Source organism: Carassius gibelio, chromosome A14, assembly GCF_023724105.1.
Source record: "Carassius gibelio isolate Cgi1373 ecotype wild population from Czech Republic chromosome A14, carGib1.2-hapl.c, whole genome shotgun sequence".
NCBI lineage: Eukaryota > Metazoa > Chordata > Actinopteri > Cypriniformes > Cyprinidae > Carassius > Carassius gibelio.
The window spans coordinates 21,632,437-21,659,580 of record NC_068384.1 but is presented as its reverse complement, the minus strand read 5'-3'; the positions used below and the strand labels follow the sequence as shown (position 1 = coordinate 21,659,580).

General features: G+C 38.0%; 1 pseudogene; it reads right to left on the bottom strand.

Moving 5' to 3' along the window:
* The window catches only part of LOC128026848 (myosin heavy chain, fast skeletal muscle-like), a 250,397-nt pseudogene that overhangs the window by 178,277 nt on the left and 44,976 nt on the right, over positions 1-27,144 (bottom strand).

Below are 27,144 nucleotides of genomic sequence, written 5' to 3'. Positions count from 1 at the left end.
AGATTCAAAATTTTCATTCATCACATACACAATTATATAGAGAATATATAACAGCAGTGAAATGTGAGTCATGGTCTGCTCCATGGACAGTGCAATTATTAAAGCAGTGGTTTTCAACCTGTGGTCCGCGGCCCCCTAGTGGTATTGCAGGTGGGCCGCCAATTATTTTCTGTTCATTTCCAGTCCATTTTAGGGCTGTGCGATTAAAAGAAAACGTCCTAAAATCACGATTTGAGCGTGCGCATATGCCTAACTCCAGGTTCACACACTGTCTGTGATGCGCCTTTTTTCTGAGCCAATGTTGACGGATTAGAGCGTTCTCACTGCGGTAAAAGGCTAGAAATAAAACGTGCGAAAATAATTCATGTCTAACACATGAGCATAGAGTGAAGTGAACAGGATGCAGTTTAAGTGAGAGGAGACACGTTTTAAGTGTGCACACTCTCTCCTCGCAAAGCAGCGTGTATCTGAGCAAGCACGACCGGTTTTGTGACAGAGCAAAGGAAATCTGCTGCGAACAGAGAGATTCGCACTCGTGCATTATTTTAATGTGCTTTCGCGTTATATTTATGCGCTCTCACTGCTGACCGCATACACATACTGTATACACACTGCAAACACCTGAGGCACCGCTACAATTAATGAGCTCTATGAACAGTGCATGGCAAAAAAGAAAAAAATGTCCCTGTATACAGGATTTTTTTTTATTTTTTTTGCCACAAGTCTATAAATTTTTTTACATCTTCACTATAGTGATAATTTTGACTTATGTCTGTCAAAATTGATCAAAAAAATCGCGATAGTTTTTTTTTTTTTTTTGTCCATATCGCACAGCCCTAGTTTATTCAATAAATATAGTTTAAAATCTAGCTTCTGAGTACTAAGTTATTAACCCAACAATAGCGGGGTCAGTTAATTTTTTTGAAGTGGGCCACACAAACATATGTGTTTGGTTGTGTGGGCCGCGAGTTGAAAAAGGTTGGGAACCACTGTATTAAAGAATACAACACAGAGGAAAATATAAATAAATATAGGCATGAAACAATGAAATAAAAGTAAACAATACAAATGATATAAGAATAAAATGTGCATAAAAGAAAACTGTAGACTTAAATATCAAGATACACAGGAATGTACAGGAGATGAATGTGCAAACAGGTTGTACATGGTTGTCGTGTAGCAGCAATACAAACAGAAAGAGTGAAAACAAAAAGAGCTGTGTGCATGTGACACGGTCAGTATGTCAATATGAGGTAGAGAATGATGAATATCTTACTGAACAAGTGATAATTAAGTGGAGTCGTGTTGATTTTAAGAGGCTGGTTTTGAGTTTAGGAACCTGATGGCCTGGGGGAAGAAACTCCTCCTGAGTTTGCCATCAGACTACGGAAGCAAAAACATTAGCAGACAAGATTACACTTCTCCAGTTTTTATGCCATTTCAAATCTGCTAAGCTATCTCTTTCAGATCTCCTGGGCATTGAGAGGATTCTAGCACATAGGAGAGGGGATAACCGTGACAAAAACTATTACAAAGAGAGGCTTTTAGGATAACTAATATATCTAACCCAGGCGACAAATCTTGCTGGAATATGACATGAGCATATTTAAATGCTGGTCAGCAGAAGGAAGCATAAAGTGCTCCAAGATTTCTTGGTAAATGGCTGCAGTGACTTTGGTTTTCAAAAAACACAATGGACCAACACCAGCAGATGACATTGCACCCAAAATCATCACAGACTGTGAAAACTTAACACTGGACTTCAAGCAATTTGGGCCAATCAGATGACAGAATTCTTCCTCTACAGGGTCCCCTGTCAGAAACTACATCAGAGGGAAGCCCGTGATTCTTGAAGACGTGAGATACCAGTACTTGAGCGGTCTCCTTGGCGGAGGGGAGTTTGGGAAGCGGTATAAAGTGAGCACACATGGAAAGAGTTTCATGATGGTTACCTGAAACAGTTAGAGTTAATGGGATAGACTGAAGATCGATACTGGGCAGGGGGCTGCCATCTAAGGCAAAAAGGGGTGTGGTCTGTTTATGGCCCCTCAAAGGAATACCTTGTTTACGAGCCCAAGCGTCGTCAAGGAAATTCTCCTCAGCTCCTGAGTCTATTAAAGCCTTGTATGAAACAGTAGTACCAGCCCAGATCAAGGTTATTGAAATGGTTGTGCAGGAAATGGACGAGGGGATCAAGGAAGTCGCACTCGCCAGTACCCCCTCTTCTACTGACAAGTGTTGGCTTTTACGGGGCAGTTCAACACAAAGTGGTTGGCCGCTCCGCAATACAAGCAGAGTCGATGGACAAGACGCCTTTCCCTCTCTTTGGCAGATAAATGCAAACCGCCGAGCTGCATTGGCTCAGGAACAGGAATGGAGATGGGAGGAGAAGACACTGTGGCCATAGTAGAGGAGGAGGAGTCAACCCCTCTGACGCGGCGACGTAAATCAAATCTCTTCTCCACCCGGATAGCGAGATCAATGAGTGGGTCGACACTTGTAGGCAGCTCGTGGGCTATGACTTCATCTTTGACATGAGCGCTAAGTCCCTCCAGAAAGCGAGCTGCAAGGGCTGTTTCATTCCAACCGCAGGTGATCGAGAGAGTACGGAACTCTATGGAGTAATCCGCCACGGATCGCCCCCCCTGACGGATTGAGGAAAGCAGGGGGGAGGCCTCCTCATCATTGGCCGAACGCTCGAATACCCGCAGCATCTCATCCTTGAAAGTATCGAAGCACTTGGTATATTCCGTCCTAGCTTCCCACGCAGCTGCTCCCCAATCGCGGGCACTTCCAGTCAGAAGTGAAATGACATAGGCAACACGGGCTCGCTCATGGGCATAGGTGACTGGTTGGAGGGAAAAAAAACACCTCACACTGCGTGAGGAACGGACCACACTGTGTGGGCTCTCCAGTATAGCAAGAGGATTATTCACACGAGGCTTCGGTGTGTCAGGCAACCCTGGAGGGTGCAGTGGATCTCTCTGGAGCAACTGAACCTGGGTGGATAAATCTGATAGCTGAGCAGCCAGCGTCTCGACCACACAACGAGTAGCGGTAAGTTCCTCATCATGTCTTCCTAACATAACACCTTGCAGTTCGACAGCCATGTGAATGGCTCTCTCCTTTGCTGGATCCATCAGTTTGGCCGGATTATTCTGTAGTAATGAAGAGATAGGATCCAAATGCAAATGAAAGACAGTTTATCGAGAGAGCGGTGACACTAGCTTGTTCAAACGGGAACTCAAGTAGCTGCAGGTTATGCAGAAACACAGGCTGATTGCAAAACAAAGGAAAGTTTACAGGGCGGTCTCTGAAGAGGGTCCCCTTTAACAGGTCAGAGGCTCTCTAGTGACTCTGGTGAGTGGCTGGAATGCAGCAGGTAATGAGGGAGACCGGCTAGTGGAACTTTGACTCCTCGTCCCCACGTACTGAGCAGCTGGAGTGCACTGAGTGCAGCTCAGGGAGATCGTCGACAGCGGGAGGGCTGAACACAGTAGGAGAGAGGTTAATAGGCAGTGATATGGAGTAGCTGAACTGAACCAGACTGAGACAGGACTGAGACTAGACAAGACGGATACAGCAGGGTCTGTAGATAGCCACCAGCCTCATACTCTGACTAAATAATCCGGCAACTGGCAAGAAAGCAGAGGACATTAAATAGCAAGCGGGTTAGTGGTGGTAACAGGTGAAACAGATCAGGGACAAAACAACTAATGAGAAACAGCTGAAGAGGGAAAGGGAAAGAGCGAGGTAGTGGCCAGCAGAGGGGGGAAAAAGGGAAGGAAAAGCCAGAGAGAAGAACCAGACTCATAACAGATTGGCTGTTCATTACAGATTTTGTACTCCAGAAACTAAGGATCAAAGCCAAAGAGTTCACAGAGAAAGTTAATGATTAGGATTAGGAAGCCTAGGATTTTTTTAAAAACAGGTTCTTTAAAAACCTTTAACAATAACAGCAGAAATATATCCATATATAAGTCATTAAGAATTATGAATGATGAAAATAATGAAAATATCGGTACATAATGAAATATCGGTAACACTTTATAATAACTACACACTAATAATCATTAATTAAGCATTAGTAAACAGATAATTCATAATTTATAAAGCATTAATAGACAGTAATAAGCAGTAATAAGTATAACATTATTTACAAACCAGTCATTTAGGAGTTGCAAGTGATTCATAAGATCACAAGAAATGTAATAAATTCAGGTAGTTATAAAGCATTTAGTAGTGGTCAGTTAACTATTTATGTGAGCTCATCTAAAGTGAGGACTAGTTATGCCTTGTAAAGCATTTATAAAGGATATTTACAGGCTCAGTTATCTTCTAAACAAAAAACGGAAAGAAACACAACACAGTGATACAGAACATATAAATATTAACAGCCTTTAAATCTCATTTGTAAAAGCTTTACAAGGCATAAATAGTCCTCACTTTAGATGAGCTCACAAAAATAGTTAACTAACAACTACATATGTTTTATAACTACCTGAATTAACCCTGAATTACAGTAGAAATACATGTTAATAAACCATTTATTAACACTATAAGTAACTATTACTATATGTCTGAATAAAAAGATGTATGAATGCACATTTAAATAATTTATTAATCATTTACTTACAATTTCTAAGTGATCTTATGAACCACTGACAACTCCTTAATAACTGGTGTGTAAATAATGCTATACTTAATTTAGAAATGATAAATTGATCATTAATAAAGTATGAAAAAACATTTATTAAACACATTATAGATATGCTTTTAAATCAGGTATAAAGCATTTATATCTGTATTTATAAACTGCTTATAAATGTTTATCAATGCTTTATAAATGATTAATTAACTGTATCCTAATGCTTAACTAATGATTAATAGCATGCAGTTATTATAAAGTGTTACCGAAATATCAAATTTCATGCAAATTTATAGTTCTATTTTCACACTTTGTTGAATTTGGGTTCCAAAAAGAATATTCATGAGCATATTCTAAAATAAAAACGGGACATAATATTAATAATATATTTTATTGATTTTGTATCTTTCAAAAACCCAAGGACACTTTACATAAACATGAACAAATATACAATAATTTTATCAAACTGAGTTCCCCATCTATGAGTTGCTGTGGTGGAGGAACTGTGACAGGCGGATTAATGGTAGAAAGAAAAATGGGCTTTAATGGAGACATGGAAGATGGGATGTATTCTCAAGTGGAATGAAACCCAGACGAAAGACTAACAGTCTTTCTAAAATTTGGAAACAAACTGAGGCTCCCTGTCAGAGACCACGTCCACCAAGAGGCCATAAATATAAAAGATGTGATCAATGACATCAACCGCTGTTTATCTGACTGAGGGTAATTTGGGCAGAGGAACAAAATGAGTTGCCTTCCACAGTTCAATTACCATGTTACCCTGCAATGGCGGGAGTCCTGAAATAAAATTTAGCGAAATGTGGGACCAGGGTCTCGAAGGAACTGACAGCTGCTGAAGGAGTCCAGCAGGGGCTCATTTGGAAACCTAAGAAGTGGCACAGACAGAGCAAGCCAAAGCAAAATTTTGAATGTCCTGGGCCATAGAGTGCCATCAGAACCATTGTTTAACAAGAAACACTGTTCGATTAACTCCTGGATGACAAGCTACTTTGGAACAATGGCCCAACGGATGACCTCTGACTTTAATCTTTCTGGCACAATAAACTACTCTGTGGGCATACAGGTAGAGGTTTTATCCCTTCTAAGGCCCTACTGACCTTCAATTCAATTTGATTTGGTGAAAAAGATGGGTCTTTAGATGTTTTTGAAAATGAGTAAAAACTCAGCTGTTCGAATTGAGATTGCGAGGTCATTCCACCAGCTGGGCACAGTTGCAGAGGCTTGATAGAACATGCTTGGAAGGCTCGGCAGGAGTTCATTACAATAGTCTAGTCTGGAGAGAACAAGAGCTTGGACAAGAACATCTTCCTAATGTAGTATAAGGCAAATCTGCAGGATAGATCTACAGGTCGTTGTAGCAATATGGTCTGAGAACTGATGATTGATCACAATTCCTAGTTTCTGGCTGTCCTGGAAGGAGTTATGCTTGATGAACCCAGCTGTATAGAGTAGTTGTGATGAACCAATGGGTTAGCTGGAACCAAATCAGTTTATTCGTAGTAAGGTTGAGCTGAAGGTGATGGTCATTCATCCAGCTAGAAATGTTTACTCAGACAGGCTGCAATGCAAGCAGCTACCATCCGATCATCTGGTTGGAAAGAAAGTAGAGTTGAGTGTCATCAGCATAGCAGTGATAGGAAAAGCCATGCTTCTGAATGACAGATCCTAATGATGGAAAAGAGAAGTGGTCCAAGCACTGAGCCTTGAGGAACCCCAGTAGCAAGAAGTTGTGACTTAGAAACCTCACCCCTCTAAGACACCCTGAAGGATCTACCGAGCCTGTCCTCCAACAAAATACGACCATATAGGTCGTTTGTGCAAGCACCTTATTACGACCTATATTTACATTTATAGCTAAGCGCCCTCTAGCGGGCCTAAAAATAATGACAGTATTGCGTTGCGTCTGTCATCATGAAATGACGTATAACATCATTACCAATCAAAACGCATGTTTATTTAAATTAAATGCGTGGGCTTTTTTACACCGATCTCACAGTATTTCCTACATATTTTACTAGGTGGCTTATTAGTTCGAATGACCGCACCTGACCCCACCCCTAAACCTAACCCTCACAGAAATCATGCTAAATTATGATTTATTGAGCATATACATTTTCATTCACATCCGTTCTCTGGGATCGAACCCATGATAGCATGATTACATATCAAGGTATAACGCAATAATCTACCAACTGAGCTACACGAAACGCAAATCAGAGTGCAAATAAAAGAGTACAAAACATTCATATGAAAATGACCTTTTGCCGATAGGGACGCAATTGTAGTATACGCTCTGATGGGTCGTATTTCAGGGATTTGGACAAACGACCTATACGAGCGTATTGGTTGGAGGACAGGTTGGATCTACCTGAGAGGTAGGACTTAAACCACAGGAGTGTTTGCAAATTAAACAAAGTCATGATTATTATTACTCCTATCCAACAAGTAACAAACCACAGCTTAAACTTTACTCCAACATACAAACGCTCCGTAACCTGTACCATTACTTATTTTCCAGTACATTAACAGTGTTTAATTGCTCGGGACAAACTGTTTTAAATCCTGGATGACCCCCTATTAATTGCACACTTTACTTTTAGAAATACTTTAAAAGATAGTCTTGTGAAAAGCTATATGCCTCCTGTACAGAATAAAACTTGGCTAGGCACAAAAAGAGGTAACTATAAGTGTGGAAACTGTCAATGTAACAATAGAGTCAAGACCAATACTTTTACAGATGTGACATCAAATCATGAATACAGTAAATATAAATTTATTAATTGTAATACTTCATTCGTTCTCTATAGACTAGAATGTCTTTGTGGCTGTTTTTATATTGGAAGAAGTAAGCGTAAGCTTAAAGAAAAATTAGCAGAGCACAAATATGCTATAAGAACAAGTAACCACCAATACCCTATGGCTCTACATTACAAAAATCTTTGGGATAGAACGTTAAAATATCACCAAAGATAGACTCAAAAAACGTTTACAAAGAGAATGCTTTTGGATTTATATTTTAAATGCTAATCAATACCCCAGTCTAAACTTGTAATTGGATTTTCCTTTTTTTGTAAGTGACTATATGCACATGTCAATGTTTTGCTATACGTATTTATCTATATAAATATTTTAAATTGTATCTTGATATGGAAAGTGGTAAAACATAGAAACTGTAAAATTATTCAACATCTGAAACTGCACATATTTATTAGAGCCTGAAATGAAATTATATAATGAAATGAAAGTTTTTCACAATGTAACTTTTTCTGTAACTTGTCTTATATAAAGCAGGCCCTGGCTATATGTATCTATTTATATTGATATTTTATCAATATTTCTATTTTGATGTGGGAATTGGTTAAATATTGAAAATGTGACTTGTTTTATCTAAAGTTACTTTGTTGTAATTGCTCTCTGTCAGGAGATACCTGTGCAGATGAGTGCCTGTGCTTCTAGGTCATGTGACCACATGCAGATACAAAGCATGCAGTCTACAGACTGCCATTTTGGCAAGGCCACAGAGGGCGAAACATGTTGGCATGATTTTAATGGATAGCCAAGCTTAAATAAAGGCTTTTAAATGTATATTCCTTTGTGAGTGCCTCAGAACTACTGTCTATTTGAGCCCCCATTAATGTTACAAACCCTTTTGAAGGCTAGTGGAAAGATAGAGGGGTGCAACATTACATTTAGCAAAATTACTAAATTTGGCAAAGTGTCTGTTAATTACAGTGATAAAGCAAAAAAGCATATTATCCCAGAATATTATTTACATAACTTTACTGTCACGCTGTCAGTCTCTGTTTTCCTGGGTGTCCCCTAGTGAGCTCACTTCTCCTTAGGCACTTCACCATAGGCACTTTAATTCCGCTAGTCTGGTCATGTCGTCACAGTAATTGCACTCCAATTAAATCGCACAGGTGCCGACAATCCTTTGTCATTAGTCTCCCTATATAGAGCTGTCTTTCTCTGTTGTCTGTATGGAGTCCTTACCCTATGTGTGCATTGATGTTTCTCGTCTCCCGAGACTTTCCCTACCTTCTCGTTTCATCCGAGTTCCCGTTTTCATCTGGTTCTCTTTTTGGTTTTGGTTTGTCTCTCAAGAATGTTTATTTTGTATTTTACCATTCTGTTAATAAAACCCATACTTGCAATTGGTTCCTACCCTCTCCTTGTGTTTTTCCCAAAACCCACCGTCACATTTACAAATTATATACATTTTGTAACCAAGCAAAAATAAGGTTTACAAAAGAATGGGGAAAAGAGAGAAGTTAGTAGTATTAGTAGAGATTTGAAAGCCCATAGTGAGTACAATTTACCTAAATAAGTATTTCAGAACAAGCAACACAAAAAGTAAAGAAGGGGAGAAAAGCAATACTCAAGTGGCTTGTCTGTGTTCTTGCTCAGTGGAGTCGATGGTCTTTACACTCATCAGTCATTACTCGAGGAGGGTTCACACAGGGGCTGCCACGAACACTACCGCGTTGAAACTAACCACTTTTATATTTGCCTGAGTACTTGTTATTGAATTCAGGTGGCCACGCCAGAGAATCCTGTTATAGGCAAGCATGAGATTAAATGGGATTTGAGCATGTATTTACCATTGTAAAATACAGTAAGTGAAACAATATTTCCTAGCAACAACAATCACGCTGAAATATAATGAGAAAAAAAGACAAAACACTTACAAAAGGCTATCATTTTCTGTTGCTCAACTATAAAAGGTTCCTCCGAACCCTACAAACAATGACACCATTCTTTCAAAGCGAGCTTAAATCTGGAATTTTATTGGGAAACCAGTAATTGTTTCATCCATATTGCACTGTTACTTAGGATCATACAATGCTTGGACAGACTTTCTTGGAGTATGTGACACTGTCACACAAGGGACATGTTTTAACCACTCTATTTATTACAATGATTTTATGTATTATAGAGTTTTAATTGGTTTACATGTTCGTAAGACCATTGTATGCCTCTTAACCATTTTAGTGTGTGTTTGCTTTTAGTCAGGAAGCTGGAGCACTATAAGAAGAGCAGCATGGCAAACAAGCAAGGAGGCCATTAACAGCTTCCGTTCACACCTGGGTTGTGGACTTACTTTTATTAGACGTATCTTTCTGGGCATTTGCAGCCACTTGGATTTCACTCAGATTGGATGGTAAATATACTACTGTAACACTCACATTGGGACTCAACAACGCACTGGGATTCTTGGACTGTTTTTAGGGTATGGACAAAATACCTGTATTCTTTTAACAGAATGAGTCTATCTGGTTTTATTGTGAACAGGTAAAGAGACCAATCTTAATAAATTGATTTCTGTTTTATGTCTTTCTTTTAACTCTTACACAGAAAATTCAGACCCCGTTAAAATTTTAGTATTAAGTATTATGCACTTTCCACTCTACTCTACACTATTTTACCCTGTTTGTTCTCTTTCTCTGCCTCATCTCTTGATTGAAATGTGAATTATTCATGACAGCTATATACATATATTTTCAACCAAACATTTTAACACATTAGGTTCTAAATCTTATTTTCATTTTTAACTAAATTGCACAGGGTTTTTTTTTTTTTTTTACTGGAAACTATAGTAAAGACCCCTACTTCTACGTGGATCTGATTTAAGGACAAACTGTACTCTCTTATTTATTTTTTAACAGAAAGTTTGCTCTGCAAATAGGTTAAAGAGCACAAATTTTGTATAGCCTATTGTATAAACCGTTTTGCCAGTGGCATGTCTCCGACGTGTCATGCATTGCCTATTTTAGTTTTGTTCTGTAGAATTTGTTCCTGTATTTTGTTTCCTGTTAATTTTCCCCCTAGTTTCTCATTACTTCCTTAACATTAACCTTACTGTCTCCCCTTTGTCTCACATATGTCTTGCAAGCTTATTAGTCTGTCTATTTAAACCCTTTTTTCCTGGTCCTTCTTTGAATGCTTTTGTTTTGATTGTTTTTCTAGTTTTTTATTTTTTATTTTTTTTTATTATTATTATTGCAGTAGTATCTTGCATCTATCCTTTTTATCGTTTTGCCAGTCATCTCTCTCTCTCTCTCTCACACACACACACACACACACACACACACACACACACACACACACACACACACAAACAAATGAACATTTATTTAAGAAACAACTTGTTTTGCTCCAAAAGCCTTGTGGGCAGCTTGCTGACATGTAGTGTCATGCTTCGGGCATCCCATGTTACAGTCCTGGCTTGTGGACCTTTCCAAATACTTTCCCCCCTCTATCCCACTTTGCTTCCGGTCTAAATACTGTCCTATTATAATAAAGGCAAAAATGAAGGGTGTAAATTTTTTTCTTTTGACTGCCTTTATCAATTTACTATACACTGTAATAGACGTTTATTGAAGTATGATGGCTTCCTCCTCTGATGAACCTGGCAATATGAAAAGGGTCAAATTAAGTTTTAGTAAAAGCAGGGATCAGGGCCATGCACCGACATTTTGAGTGGCAGTGGGCAAAATCACTGGGGATGGGGCAGTTATTGCTCATCCACATATATATATATATATATATATATATATATATATATATATATATATATATATATATATATATATATATACAGTATTGTTCAAAATAATAGCAGTACAATGTGACTAACCAGAATAATCAAGGTTTTTCGTATATTTTTTTATTGCTACGTGGCAAACAAGTTACCAGTAGGTTCAGTAGATTCTCAGAAAACAAATGAGACCCAGCATTCATGATATGCACGCTCTTAAGGCTGTGCAATTGGGCAATTATTTGAATTAGTTGAAAGGGGTGTGTTCAAAAAAATAGCAGTGTGGCATTCAATCACTGAGGTCATCAATTTTGTGAAGAAACAGGTGCGAATCAGGTGGCCCCTATTTAAGGATGAAGCCAACACTTGTTGAACATGCATTTGAAAGCTGAGGAAAATGGGTCGTTCAAGACATTGTTCAGAAGAACAGCGTACTTTGATTAAAAAGTTGATTAGAGAGGGGAAAACCTATAAAGAGGTGCAAAAAATGATAGGCTGTTCAGCTAAAATGATCTCCAATGCCTTAAAATGGAGAGCAAAACCAGAGAGACGTGGAAGAAAACGGAAGACAACCATCAAAATGGATAGAAGAATAACCAGAATGGCAAAGGCTCAGCCAATGATCACCTCCAGGATGATCAAAGACAGTCTGGAGTTACCTGTAAGTACTGTGACAGTTAGAAGACGTCTGTGTGAAGCTAATCTATTTTCAAGAATCCCCCGCAAAGTCCCTCTGTTAAAAAAAAGGCATGTGCAGAAGAGGTTACAATTTGCCAAAGAACACATCAACTGGCCTAAAGAGAAATGGAGGAACATTTTGTGGACTGATGAGAGTAAAATTGTTCTTTTTGGGTCCAAGGGCCACAGGCAGTTTGTGAGACGACCCCCAAACTCTGAATTCAAGCCACAGTACACAGTGAAGACAGTGAAGCATGGAGGTGAAAGCATCATGATATGGGCATGTTTCTCCTACTATGGTGTTGGGCCTATTTATCGCATACCAGGGATCATGGATCAGTTTGCATATGTTAAAATACTTGAAGAGGTCATGTTGCCCTATGCTGAAGAGGACATGCCCTTGAAATGGTTGTTTCAACAAGACAATGACCCAAAACACACTAGTAAACGGGCAAAGTCTTGGTTCCAAACCAACAAAATTAATGTTATGGAGTGGCCAGCCCAATCTCCAGACCTTAATCCAATTGAGAACTTGTGGGGTGATATCAAAAATGCTGTTTCTGAAGCAAAACCAAGAAATGTGAATGAATTGTGGAATGTTGTTAAAGAATCATGGAGTGGAATAACAGCTGAGAGGTGCCACAAGTTGGTTGACTCCATGCCACACAGATGTCAAGCAGTTTTAAAAAACTGTGGTCATACAACTAAATATTAGTTTAGTGATTCACAGGATTGCTAAATCCCAGAAAAAAAAAAGTTTGTACAAAATAGTTTTGAGTTTGTACAGTCAAAGGTAGACACTGCTATTTTTTTGAACACACCCCTTTCAACTAATTGCCCAATTGCACAGCCTTAAGAGCGTGCATATCATGAATGCTGGGTCTTGTTTGTTTTCTGACAATCTACTGAACCTACTGGTAACTTGTTTGCCACGTAGCAATAAAAAATATACAAAAAACCTTGATTATTCTGGTTAGTCACATTGTACTGCTATTATTTTGAACAATACTGTATATATATATATATATATATATATATATATATATATATATATATATATATATATATATATATATACAGTACAGACCAAAAGTTTGGACACACCTCCTCACACTGAAGGCGTCGAGGGCTATTTGACCAAGAAGGAGAGTGATGATGACCTGGCCTCCACAGTCACCGGACCTGAACCCAATCCAGATGGTTTAGGGTGAGCTGGACTGCAGACAGGAGGCAAAAGGGCCAACAAGTGCTAAGCATCTCTCGGGGAACTCCTTCAAGACTGTTGGAAGACCATTTCAGGTGACTACCTCTTGAAGCTCATCAAGAGAATGCCAAGAGTGTGCAAAGCAGTAATCAAAGCAAAAGGTGGCTACTTTGAAGAACCAAGAATATGACATATTTTCAGTTGTTTCACACTTTTTTGTTATTTATATAATTCCATATATAATTCCACATGTGTTCATTCATAGTTTTGATGCCTTCAGTGTGAATCTACAATTTTCATAGTCATGAAAATAAAGAAAACTCTTTGAATGAGAAGGTGTGTCCAAACTTTTGGTCTGTACTGTATATATATATATATATATATATATATATATACACCGTATTTTCCGGACTATAACTGGCACTTCATGGTTTGGCTGGTCCTGCGACTTACAGACAGGTGCGACTTATTTATCAAAATTAATTTGACATGAACCAAGGGAAATGAACCAAGAGAAATCATTACCATCTACAGCCACGAAAGGACGCTCTATGCTGCTCAGTGCGCCTGTAGTCTGTAGACGGTGATGTTTTCTTTTGGTTCTTGGTTCTAAATAAATGCGACTTATAGTCCAGTACGACTTTTTTCATGACGTATTTTTGGACTGATGTGACTTATACTTAGGTGCGACTTATAGTCCGAAAAATATGGTGTGTGTACGTATATATATATATATATATATATATATATATATATATATATATATATATATATATGAACAGTATATTAGTTCAATCATATTTTTGTCTTTAACATTTTGTATTTTAAGGGTATTTTTCAGTACTAAATGTTAAGTATTTCCTCTAAATAATGCACCATGGTGTAACCACACTACATGGCTGCATAGTAGGGGTGTGATGAGATCTCGTGATGCGAGATCCAATATGTCTCGCAAGATTTGACTGGTCTTGCAAGAATGTAATTGTGTCCTTGCACTGACATTTCAGATATATTTGCATTACACTGGCCCTTCACCAGTGGTGGTATGCAAGATATTTTATATTCACATCAGGCAAGTGGCCACATGATAAATGGGAAGATTACGCAGTGTAGTCTTTATCCAGTCATAATTACAGGAATCACAGTTTAACATGGAATGTCACAGAATTTGTCAAACTTTGAATTAATCAAAAGTAGGTAATTTCACCTAAATCAAATTTAAGTCAATTTAAATATGAATCCTGCATGTTCTGCGTGTCTCTGGTATTTAATGGTGCAAACGCATGGTTTTATTTACTACACACACACTAAAGCGTGTGAATCACACAATATTTCTTCCATGTTTTAATTTTAATAGTAAACACCCTTTGTTTGCAAAAAAAAAAATAGTTTTCTTAATTTTCAATAATAAAAAGATAAATGATAAATGAAACTGTTTTACGTCTTCATTTGATAACCAGAAAAATGTAAATACACAACACAGAATTTCTGGGGGGGGGGGGGGGGGGGGGAGAAAAAATCATAAGGCTACTTTAAAAAAATTTAAAAAAGAATAATAATTAAGTTGTTTGTGCATTCAAATAATTAGATATGCTAAAACAGAATTGAGTGCGAAACATTTTCTGTGCTCACAAGACGCAAGAAACCTGTGGCGTGCACACGTCGTCGAAATTTTTCCATTTTATGCATTTTGATTTAGCATCATTACTAATGTGGGGGGGGGGGGGTGTTTAGGACGAAATTTTTCAAAAGATCGCAACATGTAAAAACAATTTTTAGATTTTTTGAGGTCACAAGATATTTATCAAGATTCAATTGAGAAAATAAAAGAGGATAAGGTAAATTGCTTTCGTTGCCAATGTATTTATAGCTGACATTTCCTTTTAGATCAACATAAGTGTCATTGCAATTATGACCGAAGACGAACTTAATACATTAAAATATATTACTAGATATGAGGATCATCTTGCAGTTAGAGCATTTTGCGGTCAAAGACTCGCAGCATATGAAACAACCAAGTCCACTGCACTGCAGAGATTAAGAGACAAGATCTGAAAAAGAGGCAGTACATCAGCAAATGACGGGGGTTTATTAAACAAACTTTCAGGTATCGGCAACAAAAGTGTCTAAAGAGACTAGACGACTGGAAATTGGGTGGCTTCATTTTTATAAAGGAGAATTTACCAGGTTCGGACAAGTCATGGAGGAGGAACACGACATGTGACTGTTTCCACGTAGTATCCTCAGACGACCTTCGGGTCACTGCTGGTTGTGAGCGCATTTAGTCAAATGATCTTCCTTGAAAAGCCATCAATACAGCCATTTATACAAATACTATATGGCTTTAGTTTATCGTAAGAATCAAAATTCCAGATGTAATTCGGTCCTTTTGCGAAAACTGGGTTTCCTAAATTGTACTCCAAGCAGGATCTAACAAGCTCAAAATGAAGCGAACATGTTCTTTTCTAACATGCGGTCCATTTTTTTTACACTTTGCATGCATCCACCTTTATCCATGGAGCTGACCTGATGTTTGGAGTTGATGCTGAATAAATGTGATAGCGTCTTCAACAATTGAGAAATCTTATAGTCAAAAGAGGCATCTAGGCCTCAAAATGAGTTTTAGATGTAGCTCAGTGATTACATATCTGTGTCGAAATGCAAGAACAGAAACAATTTGTCTGTTTAAAATTTGTTTAAAAGTTTGCCAAGTTTTTGTTTCAAGCTCTTGCTTCCTTATAAGATGGCAGAGAGTGAAACTGTAATGCTTGAGCAAGCAGAAAGTTTCTAGTGAGCACGCAATAGTTTCTTGTGCGAACGCGAAAGTCTGTGTTTTTTTTTTTTTTTGCAAAGGTCCCTTTAGGGGCTCCATTAAATTGATGTGAAATGCAGAGGTTTCATGATTTTAATTAATTAGATATGATTTTAAATTAATACAGTTTAATTTAACTATTAAAAAGGACTTGATAAAAATTAAAATGGGGAAAAAAAAACTGGCCCTTTATCCCTCAGCCCTGCCGCGCTTCCCAGGTTTGGAGCCACTGCTTTATTCTTTTAATAGATACTGTACATTAATCATGTTTATTATATATTTGTTTATTAGAGTGGAAATCAGTTTACTAAATAATGTAAACTTGTCTGACTGCTTAGGATATGTGTTGTTTATTATTTATACTAATTATAATTTTTGTGCAATTACTTGCCTGTCATTTGAGTTTGTGGCAAAACATTTAGCAGTGTTAACATGTTGTTTATTAGTGCATAACATTTATGAAAATGGATGTTTAATTTCATTAAGTACAAGTTGATTTAAAAATGAACCTACATTGTTTGCATCTTGTGTTTTTCGGTTGAATAAAAGGCAAATTTCCCTATATATTTCATCATTGATGATTTCTTCAAAAAAGCCTAAAAATCTTGTTTCATTTCATCTCATTCTTGTGAACCCTGTCGCGTGTCTCGTCTTGTGGGATAAGGGTCTTGTCACACCCCTACTGTATAGCCCTATATTTAAATATATAAACAGGCCTGTGTATTCCCTAGTTGCTAGGAACATTGTATCTAAACATAATTACTTACTTGTTTTAGTTAGGTATTTGGACATAAAAGACATTTAAAAGGTGATTTGAAGTTTCAGTTTTTGTATTATCTGGTTTGTGGTCGAGTCGTTTAAAAAACTCCACTTCACTGTCAGTGATAGACAAATTCAGATTGCAGTAACATTACTGGCATGGTAAAGAGGTAATGGTAACACTGTGATCCAGTGGTGTTGAGCATTATCAAATTCACAGGCAACAGCGAATCAGGCAGTGACTGACAATGTCATGTCACCTCTATTGTTATAGCACTTTATAATACTGATCAAAGCAGTTTAACAGTGTCAAACAGAAAAATGGTTTCTAAATAATGGAAGAAGACAACAACAGAGTAATTTTTTCAGCTAAAGTCAGTTCATTGATTATTCAGAGATTTCATCATCCAGTTCAGTTTTCTTCCATTAGCGTCTGTGCAATCAGTCGAGTGTTCCCAACTTAGCAAGACTAAGCCGACCAATGTAACCAAAAATCCATCGGTGACCAAAATGAAAAAAAAAAAAAAAGTTCTCCTCTGGCCAGACAAAACCAGCATGGCAACACAGGCCATATTGAGCAGAGGACTCGTCTGGTTCCTGTGATCTTGTGTTGATGGCGGTCGAGGTGATGAGGTCTCCACAGGGGATCTGTCTCTGGGGCGCATCTAGTCGACGTGCTCTCTGTTGACATTCAGGGCTCTAGAAGTCGTCTCTTGGTGCTGATCCACCATCTGATCTAGATCCGTATGGCTACAGTGACCTTGGGATAAGAATGAAAGAGAATAATATGAGCATAGAAGCCATTCTTTTTACAATGTAAGAAGTACATTGTATGTTATTATAGACAGTTTCAACGGCAACAAAAACAAACATTACTGCGCATGCGTGCTTTTGTGGTCCTAACTTCACTTCCGGTAGACTTCCAAATAAAATCAATAACAACAGCCAAGTCCCTATAGTAGATTTTGTATTTTTTTGATAACAAATAAAATATGTTTGCTGCACCTGTAAATCAGGTGGAGTTAATGAAAATGCAAATTAATTATTTCTGAGCAGGAGATGCATAAAGCGCGAGAAATAGAGGTTTCCCGAGTAACAGCTGTAAACAAAGCAGAGCTACGCTCACAAACGCGGCTTTATCAGGTGTATAACATGCAAGTCTTCCTTCAGAAATACAGTGATATAAAACACCAGTGCCTCATTTTGATATTTAAACATATAAATGTAAGTAATTATTATTATTAAACGTGCAGTACGTAATGATATATCAATCAATCAATCAATCAATCAATCACCTTTATTTATATAGTGCTTTAAACAAAATACATTGCGTCAAAGCACTGAACAACATTCATTTGGAAAACAGTGTCTCAATAATGCAAAATGATAGTTAAAAGGCAGTTCATCAATGAATTCAGTGATGTCATCTCTGTTCAGTTAAATAGTGTCTGTGCATTTATTTGCAATCAAGTCAATATCGCTGTAGATGAAGTGACCCCAACTAAGCAAGCCAGAGGCGACAACGGCAAGGAACCGAAACTCCATCGGTAACAGAATGGAGAAAAAAACCTTGGGAGAAACCAGGCTCAGTTGGGGGTCAGTTCTCCTCTGACCAGACGAAACCAGCAGTTCAATTCCAGGCTGCAGCAAAGTCAGATTTGTGCAGAAAAATCATCTGTTTCCTGTGGTCTTGTCCTGGTGGTCCTCTGAGACAAGGTCTTTACAGGGGATCTGTAACTGAGGTGCTAAACCATTCAGGGCTTTATAAGTAATAAGCAATATTTTAAAATCTATACGATGTTTGATAGGGAGCCAGTGCAGTGTGGACAGGACCGGGCTAATATGGTCATACTTCCTGGTTCTAGTAAGAACTCTTGCTGCTGCATTTTGGACTAGCTGTAGTTTGTTTACCAAGCATGCAGAACAACCACCCAATAAAGCATTACAATAGTCTAACCTTGAGGTCATAAATGCATGGATTAACATTTCTGCATTTGACATTGAGAGCATAGGCCGTAATTTAGATATATTTTTGAGATGGAAAAATGCAGTTTTACAAATGCTAGAAACATGGCTTTCTAAGGAAAGATTGTTATCAAGTAGCACACCTAGGTTCTTAACTGATCACGAAGAATTGACAGAGCAACCATCAAGTCTTAGACAGTGTTCTAGGTTATTACAAGCAGGGATTTTAGGTCCTATAATTAACACCTCTGTTTTTTCTGAATTTAACAGTAAGAATTTACTCGTCATACAATATTTTATATCGACTATCCATTCCATTAGTTTTTCAAATTGGTGTGTTTCACCAGGCTGCGAGGAAATATAGAGCTGAGTATCATCAGCATAACAGTGAAAGCTAACACCATGTTTCCTGATGATATCTCCCAAGGGTAACATGTAAAGCGTGAAGAGTAGCGGCCCTAGTACTGAGCCTTGAGGTACTCCATACTGCACTTGTGATCGATATGATACATCTTCATTCACTGCTACGAACTGATGGCGGTCATATAAGTACGATTTAAACCATGCTAATGCACTTCCACTGATGCCAACAAAGTGTTCAAGTCTATGCAAAAGAATGTTGTGGTCAATTGTGTCAAACGCAGCACTAAGATCCAATAAAACTAATAGAGAGATACACCCACGATCAGATGATAAGAGCAGATCATTTGTAACTCTAAGGAGAGCAGTCTCAGTACTATGATATGGTCTAAATCCTGACTGGAAATCCTCAAATATACAATTTTTCTCTAAGAAGGAATATAATTGTGAGGATACCACCTTTTCTAATATCTTGGACAGAAAAGGGAGATTCGAGATTGGTCTATAATTAACAAGTTCTTTGGGGTCAAGTTGTGGTCTTTTTATGAGAGGCTTAATAACAGCCAGTTTGAAAGTTTTGGGAACATATTCTAATGACAATGAGGAATTAATAATAGTCAGAAGAGGACCTATGACTTCTGGAAGCACCTCTTTTAGGAGCTTAGATGGTATAGGGTCTAACATACATGTTGTTGGTTTAGATGATTTAACAAGTTTATACAATTTATATATATATAAATATACACAACACAGACCAGGTCCAGGTGCCTCGCCCGATAAAACCGTCTATACAGTAAGTGTTCCTGGTTCCAGATGACCTAATTAATGCAGCCTATCAATCCTTTATCGGATTTGAATTATCAAGATGTGATAACATGTTATGTGTAAGCCAGGTTAATTAAAGAGATGGGTCTCTAATCTAGATTTAAACTGACAGAGTGTGTCTGCCTCCTGAACAATGCTAGGTAGATTGTTCCAGAGTTTATGTTCATACTTACTGGTTCTAGTAAGCTGCTGCATTTTGGACTAGCTGTAGTTTGTTTATTAAGTGTACAGAACAACCACCCAATAAAGCATTACAATAATCTAACCTTGAGGTCATGAATGTATCCTTAACATTTCTGTATTTGACATTGAGAGCATAGGTCGTAATTTAGATATATTTTTAAGATGGAAATATGTGACTTTACAAATGCTAGATAATTGTCCAATGCTCTAATCCAGTGGTTCTCAAATGCAGTCCTCGCGCCCCACTGTTCTGAATATTTTGAACGTATCTCTTAGCGCTTCAGACATTTGTTCTATTCGAACATAAGTGCCCTGCGAAGTGGACATCACAGGATATTCAGCCATGATTCCAGTTCAAAGCGAAAGTAGCTATATGTTCCAATCGAAGTGCATTGAAGTGTGCAAGACGTGAATTTAAATTGTATTGATTTACAGAGGTATATGATGTCACAGTTGTCTATGGAGCCAGAAGAGTCTCAATAAAGATAAATGCACACACTACAGTCACATATGCACACATAGGATTCATACATGCACACACATAATTCATAAATACACACACAGGATACACAAATGCACACAAAATTTACAAATGCAAACACAAAATTTAAAAAGCACAGACGATTCACAAATGCATACAAAATTCAGAAATGCACACAAAATTCAGAAATACACACACAATTTAGAAATGCAAACAACATTTACAAATGCACTCAAGATTCACAAATGCACAGGACAAGATTCAGAAATGTATTTCTGATGCACACACACATATATCTTGATTTACAAACTGCTTGCGGTCTGTGAACTTCACTGCATTTGTGTGTGAATTTTGAGACTCCCTTGACTTGGCTCGACACACAAATGCCTTTTTTTAAACAGGGAATGATCTGCAACCAATCAGATATCTCCCTTGTTTTAGCCAATCACAAGAATGCACCCCACGTGGGGGATTGTTTACTTATAAGCCAATCAGCGAACGACTCACTTTCCTCACGCAGCGAACGACTCACTTTCCTCAGCGAACGACTCACTTACCTCACACAGCCGGCGACTCACTTTGTGCAGCCAGCGACCCACTTTGCGCAGCGAACGACTCACTTTCCTCACGAGTCACGCAGCGAACGACTCACTTTCCTCACCCAGCGAGCGACTCACTTTCCTCACGAGTCACGCAGCGAACGACTAACTTTCCTCACCCAGCGAGCGACTCACTTTCCTCACGAGTCACGCAGCGAACGACTCACTTTCCTCACCCAACGAGCGACTCACTTTCCTCAGCGAACGACTCACTTTCCTCACGAGTCACGCAGCGAACGACTCACTTTCCTCACCCAGCGAGCGACTCACTTTCCTCAGCGAACGATTCACTTTCCTCACGAGTCACGCAGCGAGCGACTCACTTTCCTCAGCGAACGATTCACTTTCCTCACGAGTCACGCAGCGAACGACTCACTTTCCTCACCCAGCGAGCGACTCACTTTCCTCAGCGAACGATTCACTTTCCTCACGAGTCACGCAGCGAACGACTCACTTTCCTCACCCAGCGAGCGACTCACTTTCCTCAAGCAGCGAAGTTGAGCGAACGATTCACTTTCCTCACGCAGCGATCAACTCACTTTCCTAAGCGAACGACAGCCGGAGACCCACTTTTCGCAGCCAGAGAGCCACTTTCCTCTCGCAGCGGACCACTGACTCTCTCTTCATGTAGGGACTGAATATTATAATTAAAGTGACTTCTCCAAAAGAATATTTAGATATATTTAAATATTCAAAAAGGTTTAAACATTTTTTTTTTTTTTTACTTTCATTAAAATATTTCAATAAAATGAAATAATTGCCTATTGCAAATTTATGAATCCATGGTTAACTTTTTTTCTGCAGTCACTGGGCTATATGTATTGAGACATTTTTAAATTTATATTTAGTAAAAAATAATAAAAAATAAACCTGAATTGTAATCTAAACATCTGTATTTTCATACAATTTAATACAATTGCTGTGTGAACACGTTCATGTGATTGGCTTATAAGTAACCAATCCCCCCACATGGGTTGAATTCTTGTGATTGGCTAAACGAAGGGAGATATCTGATTGGTTGCAGATCATTCCCTGTTTAAAAAAAAGCATTTGTGTGTAGAGCCAAGTCAGAGGAGTCTCAAAATTCACACACAAATGCAGTAAAGTTCACAGACCGCAAGCAGTTTGTGAATCAAGATATATGTGTGTGTGCATCAGAAATACATTTCTGAATCTTGTCCTGTGCATTTGTGAATCTTGTCCTGTGCATTTGTGAATCTTGAGTGCATTTGTAAATGTTGTTTGCATTTCTGAATTGTGTGTGTATTTCTGATTTTTGTGTGCATTTCTGAATTTTGTATGCATTTGTGAATCTTCTGTGCTTTTTAAATTTTGTGTGTGCATTTGTGAATTTTGTGCGCATTTGTGCATCTTGTGTGTGTATTTATGAATCATGTGTGTGCATGTATGAATCCTGTGTGTGCATATGTGAATGTAGTGTGTGCATTTATCTTTATTGAGACTCTTCTGGCTCCATAGTTGTCCATGTTTAAAAACGCTGCACAGCACAAACCAGGGAATGAATGTTTCGATGTGAGGTAAACTTCAACAGATTTCCCCTGCTCAGGGAGTAGGGAGCAATGAACAACTGGAACACAGTTCATGCACGGAGTTAATTTCTAACGAGCTGATTATCTGAATCAGGTATGTTAACAAAGAGAAACGCAGTGGGGCGCGAGGACTGGAATTGAGAACCGCTGCTCTAATCCAATGACATTAGGCACTGTCAGATTAACAGTACTCTAGCCCAATGGTGCTGGGAGGACAAAGATACAAGTAAAACAAAATAAAAACAGGTAATGCATGAAACACCATGGGCCCTATTTTAACGATCTGAAACGCAAGTGTCAAAGCGCGAAGCGCAAGTAAGTTTGTGGGCGGGTCTCGGCGCTGTTGCTATTTTCCCGGCGGGATAAATGGCTCTTGCGCCCGGCGCAAATCTAAAATGGGTTGGTCTGAAGTAGCTTCATTATTCATAGGTGTGGTTTGGGCGTAACGTGAAATAAACCAATCAGAGCGTCATCCAACATTCCCTTTAAAAGCAGGTGCGCAAGTTCCATTATGGATTGCTATTATTATGGCGTATTTACCAGGCGCACGCCAGGAGCGGTTCACAGCCGAGGAGACTGAGGTTCTTGTAAGAGCAGTGAAAGACAGAGAAGCTGTGTTGTAAGGGGATGGGAGAAACCCACCCAATATAGCGTCGGTTAAACAGGCGTTGGAGGAAATAGCCACAATTGTTTCATCGATTTTTTTTCCTGGTTCCTGACGGACAAACCAATTTGTCAGATGTCCTTATATACATATATGACCTCAAACATGTCTGATCCTTAATTACTACAATTAGCCTGAATAATTTGTAAGCTAGATTTATGCCTATTTTTTCACATCTTCGTGGCACACCACAATGATTTCCGTCATCTCAAGTGTTAATATTTTTTTAGTGTAACAATTTATGATTTGCAAAAATAACTGTTGCATCTATGTAGATTACATGAGCAAAGTGTATGCGCGTTGTGCACGCTATACATTATGATCAAGCATGCACCCTTAAAATAGCATAAGGAACAACGCGCAACGCGCCACTGACTTTAGACTAGGTTTTTTCTGGTCAGTGGCGCAATTGTTTAATGGAACAGGAAAATAGCACCAGGGATTGTTTGCGCCGGAACACGCCTCCTTTTTTGCGCTGAACCGCCCAGGGAGCGCAAGTTCATTCACTAGTTTAGCGACGTGCTTCTGTGGAGGGAAAAGCGCTCTTTGCGCAGGTGTACACAATTCTTTCTATTGAAACTTATATTAGTACTCTTAAAGTGGCAGTAGGTAACTTTTGTAAAAATATATTTTTTACATATTTGTTAAACCTGTCATTATGTCCTGACAGTAGAATATGAGACAGATAATCTGTGAAAAAATCAAGCTCCTCTGGCTCCTCCCAGTGTCCCATTGCCATTTGCAGAAACTCCATCGCTCCCGGTAAAAAATAACCAATCAGAGCTGCGGTCCGTAACTTTGTTTGTGTTCAAAATGTAGAAAAATGTATATAATAAGCGAGTACAGCATTTTCCAAACCGTGTTTTTGGCTTGTCCTGAATCACAAAGGGTGCACCTATAATAAGTGTTTATATTCGGACTATTTTTGATTGCTTCGGGGGTACCGCGGCGGAGTAACCCAGTACCTTTGTGATTCTTCATAGACATAAACAGAGAGAAGTAGTTCCGGCTACGATGTTCTTCCGCAAGACGCAAGCAGTTCTGTTTATTAACCGCTAGAGCGTCAAAAGTTACCGACTGCAGCTTTAAATATAGTGTTTTAACGCATGCAATTTTTTTCCAGTTTAACGCATTAAAAATATTGAAAGCAATTAACGCAGCGCCGGAGCTAGGTTTGGCCACCCCACTCACAACTGCAATTTCTGTCTAATTTTTCTTGACAAATATTGTTTATTTAGAGGCAGAGCATCTTTACTATCACATCAAATGGGAGACTTTCAGATGTGTACTCTAACTTCACCTCAGCCCCAGACATTAGTCAAACGAGCACAGAATAGGTACAGGTGATGAGGGAGATTCAGTAAAAATAAATGTTCCTGTCCTGTCAAACGGTATACAGTATTCGTAGCACGTGCTTTTAGTTGAACGTACAAATGCGCGCAGTAGCTGAAATCATTTCATAACAAACTACAAAAGAAACTATGAGCATGCAGTGTTGTAGTTATGTTGTCAGTTAAGTCAGTTAGTAAAAAGGCAGTTGAAGCTGCTTTAAAAAGGTGTATCCATGTAGTTGTTATATACGAGTCACATTTGAGAACATGCCTCTGAAATGCAGTGGTTTTCAAAACTGAGTACCTGCACTCATCCCATCTCCCTCATCTAACACACTCGATTCAACTCGTCAGACCATTGGTAGAGACTTAAGACCTGAAGCATGCCAGAAAAGTTAGAAAATAAGATGCAGGTCAGATCCGTGTCATGTTCGGCAGCATCAGCATCAGCTCTTAAAGCAGCCAAAATAACTTCATAACCAGCTGCTGTGATGTCTGCCAATCAAAAAACAAAAGAAAATAAAAATAGGGAATCCATAACTTTGTATCTTTAAGGATTTAGCTATATTCAGGAAATTAGTGTTGTAAAATTAGTTTAGAATTTAGAGTTTGATAACTTTATTCAATTTCTGTATATTTTCTACTTACTGAAGGGCAGAGCGAGATATAAGAAATATGATATTTAATACAATGGGTTTATGTGAATATTGTTTTAAGTTCAATTAAATTTTTGAGTTGCTAATTATTAAAGTCTAATAAATGTTAAAATTGACAACTCTCAGTTATACTGTAATGTTGAATGGCAATAATCAGTGGTGAAATATTAGGGGGAAAACACAAAAACCATTTCCCAGAGACATCAGTATTATTGGTCATTACAAAAGATGCCATTAAAAAAATATTTAAAATATAAAGTCTTTATTTATGTTGTTTCTACCACATTAATTTGAAGATTGAATGTGAAATTATTGCAATATAAAAGTATATTTAAAAACTGTTAAGTGGGATTAAATACTTCAGAAATTTTAGATTTTTTTTTTTTTTTTCATCGATTGACAGCACTAAAATAGATTGTGCTGCAGCTGTTGATATTCTTTTTCTGAAGGTTAACTGTTAAGGGTTAAGGGTTAACTGTTCGCATTTAAGTGTGTGGCTCATATCAAATGTGTCTCTTCCCAAGAAGAAAACATAATAAAAAGAAACAGGTTATTCTGGTTTGAATTATCTAAGTCTCTACACCAGGGGTGTCACAGCACTGCAGGGTTTAGCTTTAACTCTAATTAAACACACCTGATCCAGATAATCAAGTCCTTCAGGCTTATTTGAAAACTTAAGGTAGGTGTGTTGGAACAGTGTTGGAACTGAGTTTGACACGCCTGCTGTACAGAGTGCATTCAGATTCTATTCTTTTCCCCACACACATTTATGTTGTTTATGCTAAAATGCTTTAATTTATTTACATCAGTCTACACACCATATCACAAAGTAAAATAAATGAATGAATTAATGAATTAATAAATAAATTCAATTATTACAAAATGATTACATACAACTGACAAACTTAAATATCACATTGACATAAGTATTCAGTCCCCTTTGGTATTGACTCTTGAATTTGAGTTCATTTCTGTTGATTTCATTACAGGGTCATAACAATATCTCCATAATATTGACCATATAAAGTAGTACTGGAGATTTACAAGGATAGTCCAGCTAAAATTCTCTCATCATTTATTCTGCCTCATGTAAATTCTTTAGTAAAATTCTTTAGGACAGCGCAATTATTAAAGAATACAAACACAAGAATATTATACAAAATAATAAAATATGAGAAAGATAAAAAAATAAGAATAAAATAAAAAGCTTAAAAAAATAATAAATATTAAGATTAGCAGGAATGTACAAGAGGAGAATGTGCAAACAGGTTGTGCAGGATATTTACATAGCAGCAATAGAGGTAAATAAATAAATGAATAAAAATTACAATTATAGAAATTGCTGTGCGTAAGTGTCAGTGTCTATAGGAAATGTTTATTCTTTGACCAACAAAAGAGAGGAGCTGGAGACACTTGATAGAATTCAGCTAGAGTGTAGACTTATGTGTTTTGTTAAGACCTGGCTTAAAAACAACATGCCTGATGCATGTGTGGACATACCTGGCTTTTCTTTTGTGTGGGTGGACAGCGATGTTAAGGTGAGCAGCAAGAATAGTTGGGGGACTGGTTTTATTTGTTATAAGTCTTCTATTCTTATATTTACAAGTTCACACTTACTTAAACAAAGTAAAGGTTATGCATATTTTGGAGGGCCCTGATATCTGAATTTTGGCCTGAACAAATCGTAAAGGATCATGCATGTGTTTTGGCTGATGACAATGTCCTTACTTCAACATGCATGAAGTGTAGTCGCGTATAGTGAGTGAAATCAGAGCAGCAAACACAATTACTCACAAACAGTTGTCTTCTCAAAACAGTCTGTGAGCAAGCCTTCATGCCAAGCACAAACACTAAACACAAGTGTCATTCA